This window comes from Rhipicephalus sanguineus, chromosome 11 (assembly GCF_013339695.2).
Source record: "Rhipicephalus sanguineus isolate Rsan-2018 chromosome 11, BIME_Rsan_1.4, whole genome shotgun sequence".
Taxonomy (NCBI): domain Eukaryota; kingdom Metazoa; phylum Arthropoda; class Arachnida; order Ixodida; family Ixodidae; genus Rhipicephalus; species Rhipicephalus sanguineus.
In genome coordinates, this window is record NC_051186.1 from 17,767,738 (window position 1) to 17,788,932 (window position 21,195).

Here is a 21,195-nt window from a genome sequence, read left to right on the forward strand (position 1 = left end):
GGGAAAATGTTCATCTACGTTAGCATAAGCATAATTTACTTTTTAAGTATACGAAAGGCTCGTATTGATTTGGAAGCCTTAGAGTCAAGGCAATACTTATCTTTTGTGTAATAGTAGAGATAGATGGACGTGAAGCAAGTGAGGCGCGGTGCACGTATCGACCATGCCATAAAATTTCTAATGCAGAATTTGTTTTACAAACTCGCGTGTCTGGTAAAAAATATACTTTATACCCGCTTTCTTGATAGGTAATCACCCGTTGTTACTCAGCCCTTTCATTCGCTTGGATTGGGTCGGCGTACTACCATTTTTGACACAATAACTTTGCATACGCAGCACTGTTTATTGGGTCACCTTGGAGCAATAAAATTTTACTCCTGCGATATCTTTTTTTTTACTTGATAATGAGCGATTTATTTTTTAAACTTTCCATTGAAACGCCGCCTGTTTTTTGTCGTACGCAGTTAAAAAAAAAAATAACCTGAAATATAAGCCATTCAACCCCCCCCTCCTTTCGACTTGATTGCTTTTGAAGGAAATGCGAGAGTCCCTCATAAACTGTTGATTAACACGCGGTACTTCATGTGGACTTCTTTTCTTCGGCTTCCGACGAAATTAGAAGCACAATGCAGTGAAACGTATAAACAACAACAAGAAACATGAACAGCGATTCGCACCACGGAAGAAATTGCATGCGTCCGCAACAATAACACGCGTGTTCTGTTACCTTGCGATTTCTCCCAAACTAGTACAAAGACGACGTCCACCATATTGTTCTGTTTTGTAACCACAAACTCTTCGTTGCGATCCTCTAATGAATGCCAAGCCATTAGGCTGGTTCTCGTGTTCCACTACATCGACGCTTTTCGTACATTGATTGCCTCTTAGCAGCTTCCTATTTTTTTCATGTACTTGTTCGGAACGAATACCAGATTACGAAAGCCTCCAAACATCGTTTTCACCGTCTGAACAGTGAATAACATTGCGTTAAAGAGAAATCATTATCGCGATGTAGTGCGCCATCTCATTCCTATAATCGCCTCGCGGATTTCCCGTTACGAGGCGACACATAATTCGTGACGCGGTTTTTGCGAAAGAGAACGTGATGAGTCGTTAGCGAGGAAAGCCAATTTTCATTTTTTTCTGTATGACTGTAGCTCCCACGTTTTCCATCGCAAGGAACCAGTTGAAGCCGCTTCACTAATCACTCCAGTTTGCCGCCGATACTATAGATAAGCGAAAGCTGGGCAACGGTTATCGACAGTTATGCCGTAGCAAAATGTCGGTATTGCGTGGTGGAAGGCGCTTCTTTTTAACACCGTATATTCAGTGCGCTAACGTTTATGTGCCGACTCAATAAGAAAGCTGCGCGAACGTCCGTCCCTCCATCCGTCTGTCTGTCACATTAGAGGATTCCTGCTGTAAATAAATAAATTATTGAAATTAAGAGCCCTTCTTCTATCGAAATGGGTGCAAGCGAAGCCTGGCGTGGGCGTCCCTGATTACTGCTTTTCTTTCTTTGTTTCTTTCTTTCTTTCTTTCTTTCTTTCTTTCTTTCTTTCTTTCTTTCTTTCTTTCTTTCTTCTTTCTTTCTTTCTTTCTTTCTTTCTTTCTTTCTTCTTTCTTTCTTTCTTTCTTTCTTTCTTTCTTTCTTTCTTTCTTTCTTTCTTTCTTTCTTTCTTTCTTTCGCATTGCGCGATGCTCCAACCAAACGTAAGCGTTCACTGGTATTATAGTTAGCGGCCGTCACTTGAACGCTGTTTTCGGGCTGAATCGACATGGCGCCTTTCTGGTTCTCAAAAGCATCCTTCAGCCTCTAGAACGGCCCAACGAGAGGACCGCCACGCTATTAAGAGAACGCGGGATAGACATTCAATTTTCTCGAAGTCAGGATTTTCCTGAAATGTGCAGTTACTGATATCGACACTGCGCGTTGTTCAGTAGATCTCTTTCAGTCCGCCAACATGAAATATTTCAATGGAGCACCCATAGTAAGCTTCCCAAATGATCGTTTTCATCGTCGGTAGAACTCATTCGTATGCTTCAGTTCACATTGGGCAAGCATGGGCGCGTGGCTCAAGCCACTCGCTTTGGACCGCGACCACAGGTTTCAAACCCCAGTAACGGAGCGAAAAGCTATTTTGTTTTAAATGCGGAGCATTTCTAAGCGAACCCAAGGCAATTTGAGCGTTTCTATCTACGTACATACCTATCTGTCTAGCCGCTCACGTCTGGGCGCTCTCTTGATCGCCTCGTTCACTTGGTGTAGGCGAAAATTGGTATGGGGGGAGGGGTAAGAGGGTTTAACGAATATGACTGTCTGGTCATCACATCCTTACCGTGAAAATTCTGTCGGGTACGTCGTCAAACCCTTTCCTCCGCACACGTATGGCACATACCCGTACACCATGGGTCGCTCTATGAGGGTATGCGCCACAGGAGATTGAAAGTTTATGCCTACCCAGAAAGGGCGAGAACAGGCATTGGTACTTTAAATGTGACAGTGTTAAAGAAAACCGACATCTGTAGCGTTGACCACGACGAATGCAAAAATAAAAATGAGGATGTCAGCAGGCATCGAACGCAAGCGTTCTCTGTGGCTGTCAGGTGTTCTACCACAGAGCCATGCCAGATCTTAAAACTGCTCTGGAAAAAGGCCGTATGCAGGCGTAATGTAGGTGCAACGTCAAATGCGATGCGGTGCCTATCTATTTTTATAACAAAGCAATAAACATATACTCCTATGATACAGGCGTCAGATTGGGTTAACGTCAATTGTGGTTCCAGTGGTTGCAGTGTTTGCTCCGCTTTTATGGCAGTCTAATGAACATTACATTTCTATTCCTATGATTCAGCAAACTACCGCATATGCAAGCGTGGCTCGAACCCGGAGGAATACGCTAACGAATGATATTCACATAATCACACTATAACTTGCACTTCACTTCGATAATGCTGACGTCTCTGCTGTGGCGTGAGCGCTCACGTTACGTCATACCATAACTTACTCTGTAAACGCCAGTGTAGTTGACATCCCTGGTAAGCCCACGATGTGCACACAACAACTAAACTTACAAAAACATGTCGATCCACCTCGTAACGTGTGGCGCAAAGCTAAAAAAATTCAGCAGATCCCACGTACCGTGGGAGTCGATGTTATGCGAAGCACGCGGCGGGTAGGTGACTGTGGCGTAACTTTTTTTACTGAGCGACACGTTACAAAATGACGCTAAAGATTTGTACAAATTTTATACGCACACATATATATGTTGAAGAGCTGCATATGTGTTATGTAACCAGTTGCTTACGGTTGGGTAACGCTGCCAATGGCAACTTGGGTACTACCAACACCGGAAGTGGTAGGCTGATATGTAGTGCTTATACTTGTCCCTTATGATGGAGAACGTACGCACGTTTCACGAACCCGTGTGCATGTGTGCATGAAGTTCTTGACAGTTCTTGAACAAGGGCATCATCACCGTGATCAGTGAACACCAGCAGCTGGTCGTGACCTGTTATAGGATCCCGTCGTTGATCGTGGTGGCGAGGGGTTCATGTGTAGTGAAGTATGTGATATAGTAGAGCTGTTAGAATTCGTGAATGCCTCGGTCATTTCGTCCACGAATTGTCTGTCGACAGAGCCAGCGACATGTCGGAACCTGAAGCCACCCTTCGCGTTGGTGAAGTATAGGCCGTCGAGGCTGGCAGGCCTGGATAGTGCTACGTAGACCAACATCAGTGGATGGTGTTTGTCGTATTCGTAGACTATCTGGGCGTATGTGGCCTACGTAGCCTAGTCTACAACGCGGTTGTCAATCAATCTGGCATCATCCTTGGTCAGCATGAGGCCATCGCCCAGCCGCGTAAGAAAAGAATAGGACACTGCGTCGTTCTGGTGGACGAAGCGCACTTTACGCTGCGGTGATGTGGATATCATATGTAACTTTCGTTAATGTATTCGTCCAGGGTCTGGCTATGCTTCAATATAGCTTGCTGAATCATAGGAATACAAACGTAATGTTTATTAGACTGCTATAAAAGCGGAGCCAGCACTGGAACTACAGACGTTAATCTGATATGACGCCTGTATCGTAGAAGTATCATGTAGTGTATATTGCTTTCTTTTGCACCCGTTTCACCCGTTTGCACCCCTTTATGGCCAAAGCTCCACGGTGGGTTGCGCCAAGTAGCTGAGGATCAGCCAATCAACCAACCAACCCGGCGCAACGCCTTGCCATCGTAAAACCTCAGTGTTGTGAGATAATTTTCTTCTTGGCACATTGCGCTGCAGGTTATATTGTGCTTTTTCTGCTTGATCGTGCGTTTATCATGAGTAGAACCATGTGAGCACAAGCATTCCTTTTTCTTTTTTTTTTAATTAGAGCCTGCTACATCAGGACACGACAGTGACGCTTGTCCGTGTAGCGCGCTGACCCTTAAGAGCCGGTGCCGTATTTGAATTAGGCGGTGCATCGAGAAACGTGCCTTCGTTGTCTGCATGCGTGCCAATGCGTCTGTGAAATTCATCGTTTGGTGTCCACGCGCCTTTTGCAAACAATGATCTTATCAAACTTGATAGCCAGCACCACAACCGCAATTGACGTTGCACCGATATTACGTCTGCGTAGGCTGTTTTTCCAAACCAGTTTATAGACCTGGCGTGGCTCAGTGGCAGAATACGTCATTGCCACGCAGAATGCTTGGGTTCGATTCCTGGTGGGATCCTAATTTTCATTCTTTCCATTCGTTGAGTCAACGCTGCCGATGTTGGTTTTCCTTAACGCTCTAGCATTTAAGTTACCAATGTCTGTTCTCGCCGTTCCTGGGTAGATATAAACTGTCAATCACCTGTGGCGCATACCCGTACACCGCGGCCCGTGGTAAACGGGTATGTGCCACACGTGTCTGGAGGAAATGGTTTGACGACGTACGCGACAGGATTTTAATGTTATTCATGTTATGATCCGGCAGTCATATTCGTCAAATCCTCTTACCCTCCCATGCAAATTTTGGTCTACACCAAGGTAAGGAGGCGATCATGAGAGTACCCAGACGTAGGCGGCTAGATAGATAGATAGATAGATAGATAGATAGATACGTAGATAGAAACGCTCAAAGTGCCAGAGGTTCGCTAAGAAATGCTTCGCATTTAAAATGCAGCATAGAGAATTATTCGCCGAATGCTTCGCATGAAACCGATTCCCACAAGGCTTGGGATCTGCCAAATTTTTTATTTATTATTTCTTTGGTGGTCGCCAGCTTTGGGTGAGAATGGTTTTTGGGCGAACGCGTAACGTGTTTTTTTCGGGTCGGTACCTTTTTTTTTGGAACACCACCAGCTTCACAGGTTGGTCAATGAAAGCTTCGCTTGAAAAACCCTCTGATTGAGAAGACTTCTTTTGACAGTCTTCTGACGGTAAAATATGCTGGAAAGGCTGTTGTTTATATCCTACAATACTTCAAAAATTTCTCTACGAATATATCTACCTTCAATTCCATTTGAAAACTGAAAGTTGTTGCTTCATTTTGTAATTATGCGCTAATTATATGTGGTAAACATTTATGATACAGCATTATATAACGAACGCGGCAGCGAAAGCTTGTGCGGCCTCTATAAGCGTTAGCAAGCGTTATCCACGCAGCCTGGAATACTTGATTAGGGATACATTATTTTACACGTAAGATACAACGACGTCAATAGTGAAAACAATCCACTATGATTTTGCTACATATTTGGCAAGCACGTAATACACTACCGTTGAAATGTGGTCTGAGTGTCTGAACATTTCGTGGAGATTCGGCAACATCAGCAAAAGCGCAATTTAATTTCCGTTGATGGCTGACATAATGCCGCACTACCGCACTCCACAATCGATACGGCACTACACAGATCAACATTAAACCATATATTCCGCTATTAACTTACGCGTGTCTATCTTATAAGCGTTGTCTATCCTAAAAGGCTGTACAGCATCTATACGTGCATGCCTCTGTGCCATAAACTGGTTGTTCCATTTGAGATGGCCGAATTATGTCCTTATTCAAGTACGTGGTTTCTGTCCGTCTGTGCGAATAGCTAACAGACACACAGATAGTGAAAATAAGTCACAGCGTGCCCAAATCGCACAATTTTTAGACATTCACAAGAGTACTGACATGATAGACTTTCATTGTGGGAAAGGGCAGTGCATACTGAAAGATTCTTGAAATAGGGGCAACTAAGTTCATTCATTATTATATTTTGTTCCACTTCTCTACCTAGCCACACCAACGAATATTTTTGGGGTTTTACGTCCCATTCTACATGATTATGGGGCACGCCGCAGTGGAAGGCTCCGGATATTTTGACAACTTGGTGTTCTTTAACGTGCGCCGAAATTTAAGCACACGGGCCTCTAGCAATTCGCCTCCGTCGAAATGCAGCCGCCGCGGCCGGGATTTGGTCCTCCGACCTTCGGTTCAGCAGTCAAGCAACCCTAGACAACCGTGGTTGCTTCCAGTTTTCAGCCAGATCCCAGCCAGTTCAACTAAAGAAAGAAATCACTGCAAAGGTGCAAGAGGTTAGCAGTATAGAAAGCGTAATGAGGCGCCAGCCTCTACCTGAATAGTTGTTCTGTCGGAAGTACAGAACTTAAGTGTTTAGCACGTCACAAACTCAAAAAAGGAGCATTGCTCACAAGCAACCTTCCACAGCAGGTCGAGATGCGCGTCAGTATGTCGATAGCTTTCCTTTCGCTCTTCCCCTAATTTGTATCTTTCTGAGCAATAATGTAGTGAAGGTACTTTGACACACGCCTACCGAAGCACCTGCACACCACAGTATGCGGTGTGTCGATACGACACACCACAGCTGTGACCTGTACCTTCCCTTCTTGCACATACGTTCGTATTTATTAAAGAAGCCAGCATCGGGAAATGTTATTGTCCGCGTAGTTCGTCGATTACAGTCGTCTAATTCCGGTATCTTCCACGGCAACAGCAACAAAGAAAAAATAACACTGCTTTGCCAATTATTTCATCTCGGATTCACAGCCTTCCATGGATATACCTTCAGTGGATTAAGTGTTCAATTGAAGTTGAGAGTCACGTCCGGAGTGCTAATTACTTCTGTCTTGCGCCATTAAGCGGGCCGGTCGTAACGTCGTGCATCCTAAAAAAATGACACGCGAACAGTGCGTTTACCGCCACATGACGTAGTTACACTTAGAGCATTGTTAACGCATTTTTACAAAGATTCTATGTGGATACAAACATATACATTGCCTTCTGGCGGATCGGAGTAACGAAGGATGATGACGACAGTAGAATAGAACATTGCAATAGTTTGAAACAACGAATTCTCGTTTCTTTTTTTTTACGTTCCATGCGCTTACACTAGAAGAAAAATGTGGTCCTAACGATGCTTGGCCATACGGCAAAAAAACATCTCCAAGAAATGCGGACGAAAGATTACATGTTCCTTCGCATCGAAAATGGAGGAAAGATGACCTTTTTAGGGCTCGTTTTTCTTTGTCAGACACAATATTAATGAGAACTAACAGACAATAATGCCAAGGAAAGTACAGGGGATGCTATTTGTAATATTGGAATATAAATGTGAAGGAAGTAAAGTGGACGAAAAGCTAACTTGTCGACGGCAGGGACCGAACCTGCGACCTTCGAATAACGCGTCCGATGCTCTACCACTGAGCTACGGCGGCGGTGATCCCCCCGTCCACATTATAGGGTATATACGTGTATTTAAACCTAGGAGTGTTAGTCAGCGCCGATCGCAGCCATGGCGGCGAGTGTGGAACACTCTTTTTCTGCCTATTTGGCGTCACGTAGCACGTGATCGAAAAGGAGTATAAATCACTTGTCGCACGTCCCTCTTTTTCGTGCTGTCACCATCCGAAATCTCAAATGACATTCCTGACGTCTCACGTAAGCAAGATGCTCGGTAAAATCGGTCACATTCATCCCACCGATGTCACGTTCTTCGACGATATCATTTCACCTTTCGGGAACAAGGAGTTCCCTTAGTCTCTTTTCGACTACTTTCGACCTTCTTGTTTGTATCGCGAAGCGCATGTCTCGACTTTAGCCGGCGACATTCAATTATATGTGCTCCTGTCAGCAGCTGTTGTTGACGGGATTGTAGAACCTGACAAGACAGAAAAAACGAGGCCTGTAAATATAAACTCTAAATCTGAATGCCAAGCAGGCGCGCCTAAGTATCAGTCTATAGATAGTGTGCACTCTTTGTCGCGTTAGTATAGAATTTACTGCGTGATAGAAACTATATTTCGCAATTTTCGCTAAGAATTTCGCCTATTTCCCAATAAACGTTTATGTGCTCCCGAAGTATGGAACATTAGTTTCGATGAACTTTAAGCCCTCGAACTGACAAAATTTAGAAAGCTTTGTAAGCAGGCAGAGAGGCGTTCTTCGAGCATTATCCGTCCCTCGGTTGGCCCGATTACACAAGCTTTCAGATCGGAGTCTGTAGTGGAGCCTTGGGATTTCTCAGCGCCTTTGGCTGGAAGCTGCGCATGGTCCTGACGTTGCCTCTAGCAAGTCGTGTACAGCTATTCTCGCAGTTTGGTAAGACCTTCAGTAGTTCTCAGTGCGCGCAGTTCACCGTACAGGCGCATACACGTGCACGCACAAATATATATATATATATATATATATATATATATATATATATATATATATATATATATATATATGTGTGTGTGTGTGTGTGTGTATGATGAACTTGTGTGTGTGCTTACGTAAGAACCCAAGGAAGTTCCCGCGAAGACGGCACCATGGTATAACGAGTGTAGGAGCACGCCATGCGAATTGTGACGACGCGCGTGCCTCTTCTACCTGCGGCGAATTATTTTCACCTTCTATCATTCTATTTTTTCTCGTCGCTGCTGTGCGTAATAACTCAAATTTTTGTTAATTTACTCTGCGTATCCCTTCATTCCCGTTGTCTTTTCACTTCATGATGATTGTCACTAACACTATAAAGACTATAAGTTCTACTTTCTCTTGTCCATTATATCACAAGGATCTCTAATCCGGCAGCTTCGATGCCTTAAAGCAGATCATAGTGTGTGTGTGTTTGCGTGTGTGTGTTCTGTGATATGTTCCTACACCTCAGTATATTTTTGTACTACTTTAAAGGCAATAAATTTGTCTTTTTTACAAATGCACCACTATCTGCGTATGAATCAAAAGTCTCACCACGTGCTTTCACTTAATGTAAGAAGGTTATGAGGCGTTTTAGAAAACAGTTGGGCCACGTAGGGCTGGGCATCATCTTTTATTTCTTGTTTGTTACCGTGCTGCATCAGGATGATGAGTTGCAAGTTGCTTGTTATTGGGAAATTGAATATTAAACTACCGATTCGGTTTCTTCACTGCGAATTGTATGGTTCACCTAATTTACAATCTGCTATTTCAATAAGACAACCTCGTGTTACAGGGTCTGTCTGCACATTTGCTTGGTTTAGATTACAAAGCTAAGGCTTTCCACAGGTTGGTTCCGTTGCTGTGCATGCTATTGCCACTGTTGGTGCTTCAAGCATTTGTGAGAGGTACAGTCTCAACGGAAAAAGATTAACACAAGTGGCCGGTGGTCGGAGCGGCAAGATTGCGACACGCTGCGCTGTTTTTTTCCGAGCATGCCGATATCGAGAGTGCCAAGCATATTCAATTTTTCAAAGCAGGGGCAAGAATCTCCAGCAAGCAGCTTTTTCGGGGCGACAGCGATAAAGATGAAGTTCGATACGTGCGCTTTCACTTGCGACTCAGTCGTTGCCGACACTGGCTTCTGGGGATGCGAAAAAAATGAAGTGAAATTCATACTGCTGGATACGCCTCGCGATCCATTCATGCCGACACAAAGCCACTATACCTGGCATTAACCGGCGGCGGGAGTTTCCCCAAGCAAGAATACCCTTCAACGATCGCTTGTGCCCTTTTGACCGGTGGGTCTCCTGCAGGGAGGTTCGAACCCGCCACCTCCCGCATCCGAGCCGGACGCCGTATCCAATGAAATGGCGTCCGGATCGAACTACGTTCCCATGCTGCCTCCTGGATACGAAAGCGAGGAACGCAAGCCGCTGATGACTCACCCAGTAACTCGCGAGGATGCCGCGGATTAACACTTTATATGTTACATAACACAGCGCCGACCCAGCTGCAAATTCTGCCTTGTCCGGCTACGCATGTGCAGCCCGCCCGCCATATTTCACTGCGGGGCCTTGCCGAAAATCACGCGCGAAGGGCCTACTGTTTACGGCTTGCGATGGTGTCACATCCTTCTGCATCAGCATGACTTCTTTGTTCTTTTCTCCCTACCTTTCCTACATTCCTTCTACCTCTCTTGGCCACTTTGTGCGCGAGCAACTGGCCCACCCAGCCGGACTACACGTAGTTGTGCGACTCCAGTGCCTTTTAGTTGCACACCTGGCGAAGACCCCACGCGTTTGCCTCAACGCGGTATAGACAATGTTCACTTGTCATATTTCTGGGCACTCGCACGTGTCCTCGACCTAGTCTTCGACATCGTCGGAGTGAATGGAGGTAAATATATCTGTGAAAAAGAACGATTGTGTGACGTTTACTGCTGACGAACTTACGCGCCGCACGGTGGGGGGATCAATACAATCTACTGAGAGGAAAAAGGTGGTGGCTTTCGCCCTCGAGTCACTTTAGGGAAATGCTTAAGGGACCGTGTAACTTTTCTTTCTGTATTTATTTATTTATTTATTTATTTATTTATTTATTTATTTATTTATTTATTACCCTTCTGTACTACATACCTCAGGCAGCTGGAGTGCATATTGAGTGCAGGATTCCACGGTATGTAGCTTACAGTTTGGAATAAAAATAGAGAAGGATTACATAACAGACAAGATGCGCGAAAGTGTCGGTCGAAGGTGAACATTTACACAGAGTTACCGGTTGAGCTTGTTTGATCAATGGGGACCTTGCAGTGATGGCTGCAACCAAAAACAAAGGTTTTACCTTTCTGACGTAAGCCGGCAGCGTATAACTACTCGTATAGCTAACCAGCGCTGTTCCACAGTATTAGGAATTGTTGCCGTGCTAAGAGGTTGGCCATTTGGGCTATGCATTTTTTAAAGGCGAAAGCCTTAGATGCCGCACCGAACGTCAAAATTGACCGCCGGCGTCCCGCAGCGTCGGCATCAACACGAGTGGAGAAAAAAAATTGTCATCACGTGTTTTGACGTCATTATGACGTCATTGTGACGTCACACGTCGAAGAAAACTGTGACGCCTCATCACGTGTCGCCACGTGATGACGTCGTCGTATGACATCGTCGCTTGGTCACAGGTTAGCCGATCACGGAGTCACTCCAACACCACGGGTGTTGAGGTGCAGAAAGCTTTTGCCGATCACGGAGGCCGTGCAAGAACCACGTTGGGTGCGGAACGCTTTCGACCGGGATCAATGTTCTCGACCTGAGAAGAAGAAGATGGTATTCGCCTTCCAGTCTTCTTAGGTATATGCGCAAGGGACCGTGTGCTTTTTTAATGCGATAGCGTTAAACTTGTTTCGCAGAAATTTCGGCGGCGGCGTCGGCGTTGGTGTCGACAGCGGCGGCGTCATAGGTTGTGAGGGAAAAAGCGGCGTTGCCCTCTCTAAGAATTTCCTGTATCTGGCGGAGTCTGCTTAACGCATGTAATATTGCGTGGCAGAATCGTAGAACCGCATCATGTGTCAAAAAAATGTGCATTGCGCAACGCGTGGGTGGTTTAAAGCTTCCCGCTCATTACAATGTGTGTGTGCAGCTGTTCAGACGCGCGTGACGCCTTACGGATGCGTAGTGCGTACTTCGCCAGTTTTCAAAAGGCAAAATATTGGCGTAGTGGGCACTTCGCAACTGTACTTGCAGTAGCCATTCTAGCATATTTTGAAACGGCCAATCTTACGCGCACAAATGTTCCTTTGCTGGCGGCATGGTTGAAGGCGATGCGCACGGCGCCCGATTTCACTACCGCGTTCTATAAACTATTGAAGGTGTAGTTCAAGCGTCCGCCTAGTCCTCTTTTTCGAAACAATGTTTATTCGAATCAACCACAATGTGCACAAATTGCACGCGCGTTGATTTAGAACACCGGATGGTCCGTTTCCCTTGTCATCAATAACACTCGCCACGTGTGACGTGTAATCGTTGCGACTAAACCTGCTGCTGATTTCCACACAGCGTGTCTGTGTGATACGTCTGTATTACAAAAGCCGCGTTGCAGAGGTTCCCGTTCCGTAAGCTGACGGACATGCCGGACAAACAGCGCACGCACCTATTTGCTGCGTGATTTATTGCCAAGCACTTGCTCGTAACAGCTGCTAAGTTATTACCCGTGGGCTAAACTCTTTTGCAGTCTCAGTGAATTGTATAGTATGTATATAAGGCTTTACCTTACTGCCTATGTACGCCTGTTCTATTGGACCCGCCGTCGCAAGGTCAGCCGGCAAAGGCGTCATGGAGTTAATTTCGAGGGCGTGGCTTTGATTCCCGGCCGCGGCAGCCGCATTTCGATGGGGGCGAAATGCATGAAGCAACCGTGTACTTATTTATTTATTTATTTATTTATTTATTAACTTATTTATTTATTTATTTATTTATTATAAACAAATACTTACAGGCCTCACAGATGCATTGTGTAAGGGGCGGTCAGATGTAAAAGTAGGAACAGTGTAGGTAAAGATCAAGAACAACGGAAAGTACACAAAAATAGGTTGTAGCACAAAGCTATAGTGAATACTGACGTTAGATTGCAAGATACGATTATTTAGCATGCACGAAACACAAAAAGGAAAATTCGCAGTGCCTTAGACATATGGAATGCATACTGAGTGAACAAATTGTGCCGAATGCTGAGTATTAGCATGGATGATGGACGCACATTACAAACTATAAAAGAACGTTCATCACGTTGCTGACAAAGTAAAACAAAATTATATTTTTAAGTGCGCCTTCGCGCAATCTAGGTGCTCAAGATTATTCCGGAGTCCCACACTACGGCGTACGTCATAACCATATTGCCACCTCCACCAATCTTGTCACGCTCTTTGGCGACAACATTCGGTTGTTCATCCCGCTGGATTTGTTAGGCGAAGAAGCAGCGAAGTCTGAAGTTCTTTGTCATCTTCCGCGCGCGGTTCAGACGCAGGAAGAATATGCGGTGATACCGTAGTATTGATACGTACAAACCCATAAATTATTAAGGCGAAAGCCTTACGGTTGCTCGCAGCGAAAAAAATAAAAAAATCATGTACATAGACACATCTGCCGATAAGCAATGAACAAGCGCTTCTTTAAGATATGGGCTTTCGTATGGGCCAACAGCAACATTAGGATGCTTTTCGCCGGACCGCCCGCCACCGCTGCTTTGGAAAATGGAATGTGCTTAGCAATCTCGCTATCGGCGTGCTCGTGAGCAACATCCCCGCGTGTCGCGATTTTGCGGAGCTGGCCGCCGGTCACATTGTGCTAATCTTTTTCCGTTGCTACTGTACATGTGCGCGGAAACTGAATTATCGATTAATGAAGCTTCAGCCGGCATCTGCAAAACCAGTAACAAGATCTGTCTTTGAATATGGGAGTACTTTTTGCACGGATTAACTGCTCAATGAAAATGAAGTTTTGCTATGGTTTTCCCAACCTCTTGAATTAGACATTCGTAGCGCTTACGCTTTTGTAAGGAAGCTAATTATGAATTAGGGGTGTCCTAACAGTGACTTTTACAACCGAATCAAATACCAATGGATTAGTGATGCCAGCAAATTAAATACAAATGCAAATCGAATATTGTTCGAATTGTTTTCGTATAGTAAGGCAACTTTCGGCTCTTAAGGCAACAATTTTCAGAGCATCTCGAACATTCCACAGCATTCTGTTTGAAACAAATATTCACAAGCTTTAACAAGGGAACGTTACGATTACTTTCGACCGACAAAAAATACCACAATTACGAAAACTGAGGCAAGCTCGCGCACAGCAGCAACTAGGGCTTTCGATATATTTTTTAAACTGCGGGCTGAAATATAGCAGTGAGTGCAGTATTGCAGGGCGTACTTTGGTTACAGCTTTTAAATAAAACTCACACATAAGCAGCTGAATTTCATGAGCTAACATCGTCATGAATGTCATGGCGAAGATAGTAGTTTGATGACACTGTCGCTTCGACGACAATGGAGTTTTAAGCAAAAGCGACTTCATCCTGTGACCAATAAAGCGTGGATAGTCCCGTAAGTACATAGCTGCATGCATCCAAGGTAATTCGACGATGAAAACACGAAAACTTACCCCTTGCAGTTTCGGCGTCTCGTTCCTTCGAGCATTTTGCGTCTTTGCTGATTATTGGAAAAAAATATTTTAGAAAGATATTCCGTATTTCGAATACGCACTATTCCTTTCGAGTACCAAATTGAATAGACCGGTATTCAATTCGTTATTCGAAATTTTCGAATTTTCGCACACCCCTATTTTTAATGTCTTCATGTAACCTCGACACTAAAAATATATGGCTACTTATAAAGTCTTGATATATCTTGTGTGCCGCAGACACATTTACGGTCTCGATCGTTCCTTAGAAGTTTACCCGAATTTCCACATAGGCTTAAGGCAGATACCTCTCAATTCGTGCTATGTTGTTATCATAAGCACCTAGGAGAGAAACGTGCGCCAGGAGAACCGAAGCGAATTTTCTTGTGTATGCGGATCTCTTAATCTGTCATATATAAACACATAGCATAATCGTGATTATAAAAGTTGATATCCAAGTATTTTAAAGTTCGCTCTTGAGATCCTTTCATGTGACTCTGATGTTTTGTAGACCTCTAGTCAAGTAGCTATCATATCATTTACGTTCACAATACTGCAAATTCAATATCGTATACACAGACGTACGTATCGTAAGTGTGTAGATCATCCTGAGCGTGTAATCGTCAACGAAACCGATGTTCGTGTTTTTGTCCCTGATGTAGAAATGTTGTGACATTATTTAAGTTCGCACAACGAACGGGCCACTAATCTCGAGTCCAGTGAGAGAACCTATAATTAGTATCGTAGATCCACTCTGATCTGCTATGAACGGGCAGTTTCTGAACAAGCTTCCTAATCACCATCCATTTATACTCCTGATTAGCTGACATATTTCACGGCCTGAAATTTGAGCTTAATATATAACTATATAAGCATAGTATACGCCACTTCCTGAACAAAAATAAGTATGTGTAGATGCAACCCCCCCCCCCCCCCCCGCCCCCCCCGTTGAAACGCTAATGAACCGTCCGCTTGAGTTTCCCGCAGAGCCGCCACTTTGGAAGCGAGCGCTGTTAGCGAGAAGATGAGCAAGCAGTACGTGGGCACTGACTAGGAAAAGCCTTCTTTTGTGTCCGAAATCTCATTAGCGGTCTCGGCTGACACGGCGGCATATCTTTTGTGTGGTGCACGTCTTTCCGAAACACGCGCCTTTTTGTATTGGCAGCGGAGCTTCCTCACGAAGATGTGAGCAGAAAAAACGGTCAGCTGTGTGATAGGTATTCAGCCTTTGACGTAACGGTTGTCTTCCTAATCGGCAATGGTGGTATGTTGGCCCCTTCAGAAATTACGACGATCTTAATGCTTCACGACTGCTCTTAGGATATTTGTAATCTTGCGATCCAACGTTATTATGCTTTCATTTGTATTCGTTAGAATATGGCTCGCTCTATCATTTAGTGGCCACGTCTCTGCGCTCTGTCTCTGTTTTCTGCCGCTCTGCTGTTTTTCCGTTTTTCGACGTTTTGTGGCTTCTTTTGTAGTTAACTAAGTATGTACCAACTTGCCCAACAAGCAACTCTCCTGAATCGCTCTATCATAGTTGGCGAACTTTGATCATTCTGCGGCAGTTACCTCATCGTTAAAGGTAGATATTATTTGTAAATACTTGGGTACCTTTACTCGGTCAGCAACGGTTACTGTCACAAATTCAGTAATGCGGAAGCTATATCCGGTGACATTAGAACGTCTACAGGGGCAACTCTGTGAGAATAAAATGTGAGAACAATATTCTTCCAAATATCTGAAGAATAAAAGCTTCGCGTGTTTGAAATCACTTCTTGCATCATTTGAGTTAGAGCGTAATTTTAGCTTGGAAGCTTCATCTGTTAGCACTTATTCTGTCATAATGTCATTTGTCACATGTACTGAATTGCTTTTCTTAGGTAATACTTTACGTCAAGTAGAGCATGTGTATGTGCTTATCACAATGAGTCCTTTCTTCCCTTTGTGTTCATGCACTGCAGCTTGTAGCTAATTTTCTGGCAGTCTGGTACGGCAATGCTTGATATGCATTTTGACCTGGATTTTTATGCGCATTATTTTGGCTCTCATCGCCACAATAAGGTGACACTCTATTGAAGTGTAGCGGAATAGTGCCCTCACGTATATATATACAGCACGTTCAAAGAATCTTGCTTATAGATTGTAGTGCACTTAAACATAAAAAAGGTTTAGTGGCCATCATAATTGAACAATGCAAATAACCTGTCAACCTTCAATTATGACAAAACGAAAACGAGCAACATTTACGCGAGGATGAACAGAAACAACTGAATCAACCTACGGGAAAATTGAGAGTAAGCATCACTTCATAAAACAGACACACCGGTTTTCGAGGGCCTGCTGATTAACTCTCTGTTGTTGTCATGTGGCTGTGTCTAACAAAGAAACAAGCCCCTCGCAAGATTACCCTTCCTTCGTTCTTTCATAGCAAGGACCTCGTCCTCGGCAAACTTGATACTTGATGCATTAGGTAGTATGCGAGGGTGTACTGTTGAGCTGCCACCTCGAACAAAGCTCAACTTCCACGAGACGCAAATACAATGCGCCGCACTCGATTCTTTGGCTACGAGTGGCGCTGGCTAACAGTCCCAGGGACTAAACGAACAAAAAAAAATCCAAGAAAGTGGACAGGGGAGCGCCTTCCGTCGTTGCTCACTTGGCGTAATTCGGAGGTTGTGGGTTTGAGTCCCACCGACGGAAGGGGCGTTTTTTTTCGCTTTTTCGCCAATTTATGACATAATTACTGCACCACAGATAGAATAGCAAATAATGTCGAAAATGCTTTTCATGTTTTTATTACCTGTTGGTTTAATTTTGGTCTGTTTAAAATTTCGTTGTTGGAACTAGGGTTCTATGTTACACGATTGCGTTGCGGTGTTTATCGCATGTATTCCAAAAAGAAGCTTAATTACGTATCATTTATATATCTCGAAAAGGAGAATGTTCGTGATTTTTTTTTTACGCTAGGAGTCACGCGTTCTTTTCCTATATATCGCTGGTGACCGTGAGTTAGTCCTGTTGCTGTCAAACCATTGTACCAGAATACATCTTCATCAGATGTCCCCAAGTGGGTTATCAATCCTGAATGTGTGGCAACTGTGATTCAAAATATTTTAGAAGGCTGGGCAGCCGGCACTAACGCTTTACTCAACGGCTCATAGGTGTCTCCTTCCCGTTACCATCTGTTCTCGCTGGTTGAGATTGAGGACCGAAAGACATCAAGGGTGGAGCGCTACAATATATTTTCAAAGTTGGTCTGATACCCATACCCATACAACGGTAACTATCCGTCTTTATTGCGTGTCTGGCTATATCTTTTGCAAACATGCAGTGGAAGTTTGTTGGAAGTCTGCGCCCGTGTCATGCGTCTATGCACCGTAATCCAACATACCCTGATTTACGTATTTTTGTTTTTTGTATATACGGCTACAGTGATAGACCCTTGTAGCAACAAACGCGGCTAGCCACCGCGTGGGTGTTTACTTTAGTGCATGGGAATATCAAGATTACTGGGGTGGCATGGGCGGATATTCACGAAGGAAAAGGCGTGCTGCATAAGCGGATTATATATATAAGGGATTACACCGCAATCTATTCCGAGCCAAAGCGCAGGCTCTACGTGCGTCAGGTGTCTCTGGCCGAACCGATATTGGCTGCGTAGTTCTCATCTTTTGAAGAAAGAACGCCGCGAGTGACAATATACTGGCTCACCGTGCTCGGTAAATATATCGTCCTGTCTTCCCTAGCAGGAATATCAAATCCCGTTTCAACACGGATATAGAGATATAAGGATCCGCAAGCGATTGTTGTGTCCTCGTATACTTGGGATGCACTTCTTACACTCTTTTGTAGGCATTGTTCGCGTTTAAGTTAGCTGCACCGGCTTTCTTGCTGATGCTTGTTGGATGAAATTCTTCCGGAGTCCCTTGCTGTTTATATCTTGTTATGACCATTTTATCTTCAAATAATACATTGTAATACTCTATACTCATCACGCAGCAACACTGATATGAACTACCTTGTGTTTCTCACTCCTACACAGCACATTTCGTTCTTTTATTTTTTGCACTGCATGTTGCTATCTGTTTCTTGACATGAGTACGTTATAGACATCGTTATTACATACTGAAGTGAAATAATTGCAGTTCATCATCGTTAGCGCGTAATTATATTATACGCCGGTCACTGCGCAACTAAGCGAATATCGAAGGACGGAGGGAGGCAGTGAAATGACGATGGGGAGAAATGCTCACCAAGTGTGTTGTGTACGTTGCGCCAGGTCCTGTATGCGTGCAATATTGTTGCTCATTCGAAGCGCTCGAACACAATGAAGTTACTCCAACTTACGACTACGCAGTGCTCACAAAAAATACCAAGGACGAAAGAAGTTCACACGATATGCGCTGACTCTGAACTGAATTTTTATTCTAAAAACAGAACGAAAGAACGTGTCTAGTACTGTCATCGGACCGTGTGACATTTACTCCGTAGAGTAAAAAAAAACTTTTCTGGCTGTTGCTCCTGCAATAAACACTGTCGCAGGACAATTTTTACGTCATTTCGGATTACTTTTCTGGATATATCCTTTTCCGTTGTGTGTTTTCTGAATGAAAAAATCAGTTGACAGTCAGCGTGCGTCGTGTGCGCTTCTTTCGTCCTTTGTCTTTTTTTGTAAGCGCTGCACAGTCCTAAGTACGAATCCATACTAACTAGCTCAGTTTTCCATTCCTAACAAAACTACTGCTGGTTCACGTAGGCGCAGTTATGGTAGAAGATAGAAAGCAGCGAAAACACAGGGACAGCAGGGAAGATACGTTTATGTGTTTGTGCTGTTTTATAAGCTCTACCTTAACCTTAACCAAGCATAACTAATCCAACTTGCAGTTTGAATTGGTCACAGTTCACAATCCTCTAAGCATATTTTATGAAGTTTAATATGAGTTATTTATCCATCTGGGGTGTGGATGTCGCTCCTTCCTTTGAATAATGTTATTAAGGAACTTGCTCTGTTATATGCAGAACAATGTACTCGTAAGCCTTATTCTGGATCCCTGAAGATTTGTCACGCTTGCATGAATATGTTCCCATCTCCGTGCAGATAGCAGCAGACTACAGTGACACCTATGGCCGTCCTTTCTGCCTTCCTTCAGCAAAATTTTCTCTCTTGACTAGAACGCACCTCAACCTCTAGGCAAACAATTTATATTCTCTATAAGCGCGAAAGACACGTTACACAAACGAAGCACACAGGACAAGCGCTACTTTCAACTAAGGTTTTAATGGGCGGCGCACCAAACTATATAGGTGTCGCAACCAGAGGGAAAGGAGAAAACATAGACAACAGGAAAAACAACTCGTACAAAAAAGAGATACATGCTATCGCAGGGCAGGGTCCAATCGTGCTAACACGTGTCAAGAGTATATGCGCAGCAAGGCCTTAGTTAAAAAACTTGACATCGCACCGATATCATCGCCCAAAGAAGTGCCAAGCCGCGCACTACGTGCCTGCACCATACTTACAATCCGAAAAGTGTATCTCCTTGCTTGTCAAAGTAATCGACGGAGCGCTAACAGCAATTAAATCGTCCCTCTTCATCTCAGCGGCCTCGACGATTAATCTGGAATCACTGTCCGAGTCCCGGTACAACACCACGGTGTTATCCAGAAATGGTTCACACCCACATTCTCGACAGTGCGCCGCGAGAATATGGATCAGTACCAACTAGCCCGATCTCTGTGTCTTCTAAAACAATTTATTTCTGCGAAAAATTTAGAGCTTATTTAGGGATCAGGCCGCAGCTCGCAGCACTGACCTGCTGCCAAGCTACAAGATTTCGGTTCTTTCCCGGCAGTCGATTTCACCTTGCAGGCAGTCATAACATACTCTACATCGGCAATGAAGCATGCCGCTACAGTGTACTATAACAGGGGAGTACACGGAAAGGCCGTAGCACCAATGTACACAAAGTGAAGCCGAAACAGGGTCAATCCGCTTGTGGCGCTGCTTTCGGTAGTCTGCAAAGTGTCCTCACTAAAGATTTGCGCGCGACACCGCCAATGTGGTGCAGAGGTAGAGTGCTCGCTTCCCACTCAAAATACCCGGGTTCGAATCGCAGCTGTACATGGTGGGTTTTTATTCCTAGCGTCACTTTTTATATCTTTATTGGTTTTCTTTTGTTTCTTAAAACTAGATTCGGCTGCTACGTGCTGCTACAAAAAGTAACGTAAAATGTGAAATCTCGTTTCGAGTCTCGCATTCGCAAAAATCTCGGAGGCCGTACTTTACGTTTCTGTTGAATGCCGGGCGATGGCGCTGCAAATAACTACGCTCACTGTCAATTTTCTCCTATTTTACCTCACATTTCGCGTTACTTTTTGAAGCAACACGTAGCAACTAAATCTATTTTTAAGGAACAAAGGAAACAAATACAGCTATAAAAGGTGACACTACGAATGAAAAGCCACCGTCTACAGCTGCGATATGAACCCGGGCCTTTTGAGTGGGAAACGAGTATTGTACGCCGGCACCACTCCGGCGGAGCCGCGTGCAACCCTTAAACGCCGACACATTGCAGACTACTGATCGCAGCGCCGCAAGCGGATTGACCCTGTTTCGGCTTCACTTTTCGAGGCTCGTTCCGAGCACTCCCCTGTACTAGTACACTCTAGTATCGCTAAAGACTAGCCAGAGGCGTCTTTGCATGCGGCTTGATTCGGCTTCATTCATTCCTTCTGAACAATTTGAGACAGTGTAGGTGGGCGTTACTGCGTAGTTTATAATGTGTTTCTTTAGTAATACCGCCTAGAAAAAAGTTTATTTGCATGGTATACAACAACGTTACGCGATGATAAGAAATAATGT